The 8,299-nt window shown below is 35.9% G+C and overlaps 1 long non-coding RNA gene across 1 annotated transcript; it reads left to right on the top strand.

The window, feature by feature from the left end:
• Positions 1 to 1,298: 1,298 nt before the first annotated feature.
• On the top strand, positions 1,299 to 2,125 carry LOC120353437. Its single transcript, XR_005572400.1, has 2 exons — positions 1,299 to 1,476; positions 2,008 to 2,125. It is a non-coding gene; the product is annotated as an uncharacterized LOC120353437 (long non-coding RNA).
• The last annotated feature ends 6,174 nt before the right edge of the window (positions 2,126 to 8,299 follow it).

The following is an 8,299-nucleotide window of genomic DNA, read 5'->3' as shown; positions in this document are numbered from 1 at the left end:
TGAAAACAGAGCTTTGATCTTCCTCTGGAGAGAATATATTTCTCCAGTCTTCATAAAATATACTGTCTTCATAGATCAGAACAAATTTCAAATTAGTCATCACCTCTAGAAATATTACTTATTTTGTCTGTGCCTCTAGTATAACTCACTGTAATACGATAGTTACTGTAATAATAAAAAATTAAATTATTTCTTAAAAACAATACAAATAATATTATTCTGTATTGATACTGTAACAGTATTGATGTTTTTGTTCTTATATTCAGATAAGAAGCGCATTTTAGTCAATCATGATAATGCATTATATTTATGTGGGCCTCTTAAAGTAAACTGAATGAAACACTTCTGCACAATAATTATTTATGTCTTGTTAAGCTACTTTCATCTGAGAAATATGTGTGGGAGAATAGCATGCCAAATAGCCTAATGCAAAAGAACCTAATTACAGTAGCCTAGTAATAAAATTTTATTCTCTACCTTGATTCCCAGCAAACAAGCCGATTTACAAATAGTGGTACAGTAAAAACTGTACAGAACCTAGCAATTGCAACTAGCCATTTATCAAATCAATAGCCTACGGTACTCTGTCTATCAATTATTCATATATCCAACACAACAGCTGCAGTGAGCTTGACAATGAGTCCAAAGCTCGCACGCTCACCTCAAGTTGCCAAAGCGAATTAGGCCATTATTGATTATCCGAATAACTAATATTATTTGTTTCTAATGTGTTATTGGTCAGACTAACCCGAAATAAAAATTTTATGTCAAGTGTCAAAAAATGTCAAGTGTTTTCAATTCTCACTTTTATTTCACTGATAAGAGATAACCCTTTAGCCCTTATAGGTACGGTAGTAGATTAGAAAAACGGAATTCAAACCGGGAATTAAGCAATTATGAATTTAAGAACGAGGCATAATCAATTCGATAACTACATAAAAAATAAAATTAATGTTACATTAAAGTGGCAACCTTCACCATATAGATTGCCACTTTAATGTAACATTAATTTTTTTATGTAGTTATCGAATTGATTATGCCTCGTTCTTAAATTCATAATTGCTTAATTCCCGGTTTGAATTCCGTTTTTCTAATCTACTACCGTACCTATAAGGGCTAAAGGGTTATCTCTTATCAGTGAAATAAAAGTGAGAATTGAAAACACTTGACATTTTTTGACACTTGACATAAAATTTTTATTTCGGGTTAGTCTGACCAATAACACATTAGAAACAAATAATATTAGTTATTCGGATAATCAATAATGGCCTAATTCGCTTTGGCAACTTGAGGTGAGCGTGCGAGCTTTGGACTCATTGTCAAGCTCACTGCAGCTGTTGTGTTGGATATATGAATAATTGATAGACAGAGTACCGTAGGCTATTGATTTGATAAATGGCTAGTTGCAATTGCTAGGTTCTGTACAGTTTTTACTGTACCACTATTTGTAAATCGGCTTGTTTGCTGGGAATCAAGGTAGAGAATAAAATTTTATTACTAGGCTACTGTAATTAGGTTCTTTTGCATTAGGCTATTTGGCATGCTATTCTCCCACACATATTTCTCAGATGAAAGTAGCTTAACAAGACATAAATAATTATTGTGCAGAAGTGTTTCATTCAGTTTACTTTAAGAGGCCCACATAAATATAATGCATTATCATGATGGACTAAAATGCGCTTCTTATCTGAATATAAGAACAAAAACATCAATACTGTTACAGTATCAATACAGAATAATATTATTTGTATTGTTTTTAAGAAATAATTTAATTTTTTATTATTACAGTAACTATCGTATTACAGTGAGTTATACTAGAGGCACAGACAAAATAAGTAATATTTCTAGAGGTGATGACTAATTTGAAATTTGTTCTGATCTATGAAGACAGTATATTTTATGAAGACTGGAGAAATATATTCTCTCCAGAGGAAGATCAAAGCTCTGTTTTCAAGTGTCTTAATCCAAATTATATTTAATTTTTGTTATCAATATTATTTTTGGCAGGGTTCGCATCGAACAAAGACGATATGGCAGGAGGAATTTCGGAAGATAGAAACCTTGACTATAAATCACTAATCGACAGGAGAAGTAAAGGAGGAAAACTGATCGATGTGAGAGAGAAGTTCTTTTTTCTCTCTCACATCGATCAGTTTTCCTCCTTTACTTCTCCTGTCGATTAGTGATTTATAGTCAAGGTTTCTATCTTCCGAATTCCTCCTGCCATATCGTCTTTGTTCGATGCGAACCCTGCCAAAAATAATATTGATAACAAAAATTAAATATAATTTGGATTAAGACACTTGAAAACAGAGCTTTGATCTTCCTCTGGAGAGAATATATTTCTCCAGTCTTCATAAAATATACTGTCTTCATAGATCAGAACAAATTTCAAATTAGTCATCACCTCTAGAAATATTACTTATTTTGTCTGTGCCTCTAGTATAACTCACTGTAATACGATAGTTACTGTAATAATAAAAATTAAATTATTTCTTAAAAACAATACAAATAATATTATTCTGTATTGAAACTGTAACAGTATTGATGTTTTTGTTCTTATATTCAGATAAGAAGCGCATTTTAGTCAATCATGATAATGCATTATATTTATGTGGGCCTCTTAAAGTAAACTGAATGAAACACTTTTGCACAATAATTATTTATGTCTTGTTAAGCTACTTTCATCTGAGAAATATGTGTGGGAGAATAGCATGCCAATAGCCTAATGCAAAAGAACCTAATTACAGTAGCCTAGTAATAAAATTTTATTCTCTACCTTGATTCCAAGCAAACAAGCCGATTTACAAATAGTGGTACAGTAAAAACTGTACAGAACCTAGCAATTGCAACTAGCCATTTATCAAATCAATAGCCTACGGTACTCTGTCTTTCAGCTTTCGGCTTATTTTTAGGATAACATTCACTCTTTACAGAGGATCAGTTTGGTTTTCATCGTGGGAGGTCGACTACGGATGCTGTTCAACGCCAGGTGGAATCCATACTTGAAGCAATGGAGAACAATCACTCAACTGCCATGACCCTCTATGATCTCACAAAGACAATCGATTGCGCATCTCATGAGATTTTGCTAAGGAAGCTCATGAGATATGGTATTGGGGGAGTGGCCTCGAAAAAAATGGAGGAGTACCGGTACCTTCTAAAGCGTAGGCAGGTTGTAACAGTAAACGGTGCTAAATCACAGAAGCTTCAGGTCAAGTAAGGAGTGCCGCAGGGATCAATCCTTTCCCTCTGCTGTTCCTCATTTTCATAAAAATGATTTTAGTAAGGATGGAAAAGTCCTGCTGTTTGCTGACGACACAACTCTCATTGCACAGGATGAAGATCCTCAACTGGCTGTGCTGAGGTCTGCTGAACTATTAGAGGAGGCGAGCTCATGGTTTAGAGCAAACAGACTGTATATGAATGGAGAAAAGTCGCAAAATGTTCTGTACACCCTGAGGTGTACATCATTCTGTGGTCTGCCTCATTTTGGTAGGCCTGAGGTTAATCTCCTTGGATTCATGGTAGACTCATCACTAACATGGAACCAGTACAACGATATGATATGTAACAGATTTTCCAAAGTAACATATCTGATACGGAAATTAAGAAGTCATGTTCCAAAGAATTACCTTGTTACTGCGTCCCACCAACTACTCCCATCAACTATAGGATTGCACTTTGGGGTCATGCAAGTGGATGTCAAAGGATTCTCCTTTTACAGAAGAAAGTGATTCGCATCATAAAATCCTCGCCGAGCATTTTCGCCCGCTGTTCAGGAAGCTGGGAATACTTACTGTCTTCAGTTAATATGTGCTGAGCTCCCTTGTGCTTCTGAAAGCTCAACTTCACACACTCCAAGCAAGAGGCCAGATCCACAACTACTCAACCAGAAGGCGAGACAACATTGACCTTCCCTACTCTAGATTGGCTAAACTGCACACCTGCCTATCCAATGCGCGCATTCAACATTTTTAATAGACATGCACTGCAGGTTCGAGAGTTGGATGAAGGAGTGTTCCAGAAAGTGCTCCGAGAGAAACTGATTAATCTCCCTCTCTATTCCTTGTATGAATGAGGAGGAGGTTGAAAGCTTTGTCAGTCTCCTTGATTGGCCATCTTGAGATAATTGTAAATATTTGGACTTGAGTGTTTTATTTATCGACCCATTAGCTGGCATGGGGTGTCAGCTTGGAAAATATAGATTAATTGAATTGAAATGGATATGTATGTGAAATCACTCTTATTCGTGATTTATTATTGATGAAATTAGCATATTACTTGATTTTTAAACACAGAATATTTAGAATATTCTAAAAAGTAGCTTCAGTAGGTTGACATTCCCCCAATTGACATAAAAACTAACGACAACTTTCCAATGAGTCAATAAATGATTGAATGAATCATATTAAGATGTTCTAACAAAAGTTTTGTTTCAAAATAATGATTACCTACTTTACAATATTTGACTATTTTATGATACAGTTACCTTGATTTTTTTTCAAGAAACTCCTTAGACCATGGATGGTATTCTTCTAGAATTTATGAACATTAAAATCTCAACAATTATTGTTTCGCCACCAAAAGTAATGTTCAGCATAATTGTGTAACAGTTACAAAAATTATCAAAAACACACTACAGAATCATTCTGGAAGATTGTAGTAATTGAAATAATTAATATTTGCTCAAGAATAAGAATAATAAGAAAAGTGTGGGAGGCTACTGGGAGGGGTGTCAGCTTCTGGCTCCTTCACCGGGTCCCATCTTTAGCATCTACTGCATTCTTAATCTAGCCTACTCCTTGACTTCTGATAAAAGTTACCTAGTCTACTTCAGGTTGAGATTGAAACAGAAAAATTGTAAGCTTTAGGTACTTACGTATTGTGTTGGTTGACGAAAATAGAAACCTAATTGATTGGCAATAAGATGGCTTTAATATAAGTGGACTTGTCAAATAGTTGAGTGATCTTCTTGGACTTTGATATGAAAATAGCTTGCAAGAGAGCAGCCTAATTCTTACAGCCGGCCATAAGGAAATAGTTTTTTTCAAAGACGCCATAGCTAGTAATTATACTAACAAATTAATACAGCTTTAAATATTAGAGATGCTATGTAATTATTTTATTGGAATCAATAGGTACCGTAACAGTTCTCTAATATAATACTTGTTTAAAATACCATTCAGAGCGAATCTAGGTTATGTTTTTGTTTATATGGTTGAAAATGATCAAGATGAAATTCCTCATAATCTCCAATACATATTTTTCTAACAAACAAAATTTTCACATAAATTTTATTTTTATCCCTTTAATAAAGTTGTAACTTAACACTGGCAATAAATAGAGGAAGATGATGTAGATAAGATAGGTAATGCAGTATCAGTCTCACCTGTTTAATGTCCAATGCTTCCTTGATCAATCGGATTCATAGATTACTAATTATGATGGCATGACGTAAACAAGTGGCAATACAAATTGACGGAAGTTGATTGCTCTTAAAATACTTCTTGATAATAATATGATAATTATAGAAACAATACTTCAACTTTAGTTACTTTTTCTCTATTGTGATTAACTTGATATTATTAACTTCTTAATAAGTTTACGGTACGTAATAAAATATTAGTTTCTAATTAATCAACAGTTCAGACAAATTCCTAAATTTATGAAGAATACTATCAAACAAATACGGTAAGTTAATAATTAACTGACAAAAATCTGGTGTGGCGCACTCACACAACTTTCCTTGCCATTATGAAAATTGATCACCTGACGCTAGTGTTCACGCGCAACTCAAGTCTACTACTTATAAACAAACATCTGAGCCAGCTGGTGACAGGACAATAACGCTGGAGACATACGAGGTCTGCTATCTCTTCATAGTGAATCATTTAATAGAATCAACAGTTGCCAACAGTTTGCAATTGAATAATCACATTTTATCGAATTTCGAGCTTATTTTCAATTTTAGGTGGAAATGTTTCTCAATTCAATTTTCATTCAATCCTTGACCAGTCTTTACACTGGATAGATTTCGTCATAGAAATTAAAACATAAACGTTCATAAAATTTACAAAACTATCGAGATGGCATGTCAAAGAGACAAATAAAACGAGTGATCTCCTCTTCACCCAAGGAATAGAGTGGAAGTTCGAGGAGTTTATCTCGAAGCACATTTTTTAATTGTTTATTTTCCAATTCACGAACACACAATATTTTCAGGATGCGAATTGCGAAACTGGTGTGTGATCTGGCCAATCGCAATTGTGGCAGGTCTACATCATTACGTCTTCTAGGAAAATACTCATGAACCTGGCCTCTCACTTGAAATTTATGTAGCTGTTCTTTCAGAAGCACTAACAAGGTAAGCAGGTACTGACTGAAGACTGTGAGGATCCGCAGTTCTTTGAACAATGGCCGGCAATGTTCCAGGTATGGTGAGAATGTAATGATGCAGATCACTTTTTTTTGAAGAAGCAGAATCCTCTCACAACAACCCACATGTCCCCAAAAAACAATCTCATAGTTAATATGGCTGTGAAATAGAGCATGGTATGCAGTCACCAGGTAGCTTCTTGGCACCATGTTCCTCAACTTTCGCATCAGGTAAGTCACCTTGGAGAGCCGATTGCAGACCATGTTGATGTGCTGGTCCCATGACAGTGAGGCACCTATCATAAAACCAAGCAGCTTAACTTCTGGCTCACCAAATGAAGGCGGTCTGCGTCTCAGAGTGCATAGCATGTTCTGCGTCTTAGTCTGGTTCATGCACAGTCTATTTGCTTCAAACCACGAACTGGCCTCTTCAAGCAGCTGGGCAGACTTGAGGATGGCCAATTGGGGATCTTCATCCTGGGCAACAAGAGTGGTGTCATCCGCAAACAATAATGCTTTTCCATCCATGCTGAGATCGTTAATGAAGATCAGGAAAAGAAGAGGGCCCAGAATAGATCCTTGGGGGACTCCATGGCTTACTTGTAGTGCCTCAGATTTGGCTCCATCCAGAGTAACCACCTGGGTACGTCCAGAAAGGTAATCCGGCATTGTTCTCAGGACGGCTCCACCAACACCATATCTCACAAGTTTTCCAAGCAGTATATCATGGGAGACACAATCGAATGCTTTGGTTAGGTCACAAAGGGTCATGGCAACTGAATGCCTGTTCTCCATTGCCCTGAGTATAGAATCAATCAGGGATTGAATGGCTCCTGTAGTAGATCTTCCTTTGCGAAATCCAAATTGATCTCCTGTGAAAAGCATATTCTCCTGAAAATAGGTTGAGAGCTGGGTAAACATTACCGACTCATAGATCTTGGAGAATGCCGGTATTACAGATATGGGTCTGTAGTTTGACAGCTCTTCCGGGTTACCCTTTTTGAAAACTGGTACAGTCCTGAAGATCTTCGATGAATCTGGAAAAACACCCTGTTTCAGGCAGCTGTTAATCAGACCACTTAGAGGAGAAGCTATTGATGCTATTGCGGACTTTAATAGAGCTGTTGATATGCCATAAACATCAGGACTATTTGAGTTTTTTTATCCTTTAACAATTTTCATCAAATCCATTTCGGTGACTTGCTTCCATTCAAAAATCCTGCAAATGAAACGGAACTGGAATGGGACTCTGTTGACTGCAATTTCCACAGATCCTGCGTGGTGATGCCTCCATGATCTGGTTTACAGAGTTGACAAAGAAGTTATTAAACTCATCTGGATTTGCACTCTTAGTCAGTAGAGATTGTTTATTTCTTGATTTATTTATGACATTCCTGAACATTAATTGTAGAGATTTTCATGCTCAATCTTTTCCACTTGAATTTTTTGTTTAAATTGCATCTGAAGCCTGATAATTGGGAATCTCAGTCAAACTTTGCATAGATGGGGTGGAACTCCTAAAATTGTTACAGATATGGGACTTGTGGCAGTTGATAGAGCTTATCAATGACTATTTTAGGTATAAATTTAATTTGTTGTTGGTTATCCATCTTGTTTCCACTATTATTATTACTATTAAATTTTATAAAACTTTAAAGTGAAAAAGCACTCACATTCTTTGATGTGGCGACGTCCGTTTCGTGCTGGTATCGCACATTTTCAAGCCAAACAGGAACTGAAGTGTTTAAGGTTATGAGGGTGAAATTTGGTGGGTTCTATTATTATTACTATTAAATTTCACCCTCCAAATTTCACCCTCATAACCTTAAACACTTCAGTTCCTGTTTGGCTTGAAAATGTGCGATACCAGCACGAAACGGACGTCGCCACATCAAAGAATGTGAGTGCTTTTTCACTTTAA

Source organism: Nilaparvata lugens, chromosome 1, assembly GCF_014356525.2.
Source record: "Nilaparvata lugens isolate BPH chromosome 1, ASM1435652v1, whole genome shotgun sequence".
NCBI classification, from domain to species: Eukaryota; Metazoa; Arthropoda; class Insecta; order Hemiptera; family Delphacidae; genus Nilaparvata; species Nilaparvata lugens.
The sequence above is the reverse complement of the archived record's forward strand: the minus strand, read 5'-3'. Positions and strand labels throughout refer to the sequence as shown.